This window comes from Portunus trituberculatus, chromosome 38, assembly GCF_017591435.1.
Source record: "Portunus trituberculatus isolate SZX2019 chromosome 38, ASM1759143v1, whole genome shotgun sequence".
Lineage (NCBI taxonomy): Eukaryota > Metazoa > Arthropoda > Malacostraca > Decapoda > Portunidae > Portunus > Portunus trituberculatus.
Genome location: NC_059292.1, coordinates 25,611,543 through 25,614,042, shown reverse-complemented (window position 1 = coordinate 25,614,042; position 2,500 = coordinate 25,611,543).

Below are 2,500 nucleotides of genomic sequence, written 5' to 3'. Positions count from 1 at the left end.
TTGTACCATCCAACATTTTTGTTTCATCCATCCCATCGTACGGTCTTTATCACATGCTGCATTATTTCCCCACTGTATAAACTGGATCACTCTATTTTTACACCCAAGCAACCAACATCTCTGCCACTTTACTTACTTTAATTGTTCATCTCTGCCGCTTGAAGTATCTTTTCTGTGTATCTTAACAGTCTTTTTTTCTACATCTCTGTCACACTCATCACCTTTCTATCTGTGTACAATCTGGAACAATCAGTCTTCTACAACCTGACAGCCAAGATCTCAACTACTTTGATTATTTCCCTCTGTATCTCATCACCCACTTTCTTACATCCTCCTAAGGTCTCTAGTACACCCTATGTGACTAATTTTGTTTAGCTTCCTAAGCAACTTTAACATCCTTATGATTTTTCTATCACATCCTTAATTAAACCTAAGCTGATAATCAGTCACTTTTACACCCTTCCAGATCCCTTATACCCTGTTAAAGTACTTAGTTCACATCCTACATAATCACCAACTGGAACAAGCCCCGACACCTTGTCAGATCCTCTGCCATAACTTAGATAATTCACCCTATTGAGATGAAACGCTCCATTACACCCTGCCAAACCTCTTAGTCCACACCCTACCGATGTTCTTTCCCTGTATAGATCGAATAAGTCCTCCAACACACCCTACCAAAATCCCCAATCCACACCTTACCGACGACCTTCCCCTGTATAGATGAGACACGCACTTTACTAAACCTTGCCAAGTTCCCTGTCAGACCTCAACTCGCTTCACCTTGCCCTTATTGCCCAACACTCGTGCAGTCACTCAGTCTCACTTTGCTTCACACTTTTAGCTCGACACATTTTTCCACCTGCCCGATACCTTTCCCTGGGTCGACCATCAGGTTCGGGTGGTTGGCCTCCGCTTCACTCTTTCATCCGTTCCCTTCTCCTCTGGTTCTCTTTTCACGCTGTCATGCTGCTGTCCCTGCCTCCTGCCTCTCCTCTCCTTCCCTCGCCTCCGTTTTCTTTTCACTTTCCAGTTTTCTTTTCAGTTTCTTTGCATTCAGCCATCAGTCAGCTTTCCGCAAATCTCTCGCACCACTTTCTCTCTCCTCTTCTTCCTCTCCCTCTCTTTTATACTACAAATCAAACCCAAACCTCATTTTATCACCACCTCTTCGTCCCCACTTCCTTCTCTTCTTCCTCATCTATCCTTGTTACCGGTTCACCATTCCTCTCTCCCTCCCCACGAGAGGAAGGAACAGGAGGGCGGGGCAGGAAGGTTACAACTCAATACATCTCAGCATTTTTTCCCCGCCAGCCTTGCACCTCCACGCTCGAGATGTCTAACAAGGCACACTAGCAGCAATAACATTCAGGGTGAGACGCGAGGCTAAGGGGAGGAGTGGTGGAGTGGTGGGTGTGTGTTGCTGTACGCTGGCAAAGAAAGGTGGCGAGAATACAGTGTTGCTTTTAAGGCGATTGAGTTGTTGAATTTGTTCGTTTCTTTAGCTTGTTATGTGTTAATGCTTTTGGTGTTTGTTTAATGAGTGTTTCTTTTTCCTTTCCATTTTTTTTTTTTTTTACTTATTTCTTGTTTGTCTATGTCTGTCTGTCTGTCTGTCTACTTATCTGTCTACCAGCCTACACGCACACAAACATAAACGCAAGCAAATACCTAGAAAATATATTCACAGTTTCAAAACATCAAAGAACAAGATTATACAACACAGATCTCTCTCTCTCTCTCTCTCTCTCTCTCTCTCTCTCTCTCTCTCTCTCTCTCTATATATATATATATATATATATATATATATATATATATATATATATATATATATATATATATATATCTAGCTATCTCCCCTATCAACCAGTCTATCCATTTAGTTATCTATCCGTCTATCTACCTGTTCAACTGTCCGTCTGCTTGTCTGACCTGTTTACTGGGACACACGCAGGAACAGTCAGCAGATTAACTCTTCTACAAATTATTGGAGGAGTACTGAGCCGGAAAGAAATCACTCAAACATGTATGTTCATTTTTTTAACTAGCAAGTGAAAATTAACACTGTTTATCGATAACAAGTGACTGAAGACACGAGAAGAAAATATATCCATTTCATCCCTCATCCATACTTCAATCTCTTCCTCGTTGAATATTTGTACGTCTAGCGAGTGGGAAGAACAACATCAGGTAACTATAACAAACCGCCGAGGTACAGTGGAACCATGCGTACTTTGGGATCCGAAGGTCTCCAAGCGCACGGGTTCGAATCCTGTCCACGGTCCGAGTGCAGGTTGGGCTTCCTCACTCCGGGCAAAGGTTTCCAAGCGGGTGGGCTTTCAGATAGGAGGTACCCCAAAAAGTATCCCCTTTAGCCCATAAATTCCCATGAAAAGCCCACATGGTATAAATAAAAAAAAAATGAACACAGGAACACAGGATCAATATATACACACTCCTCTCGCACCTCCCTCCATCCAATCTTTCCCCCTGATATCGT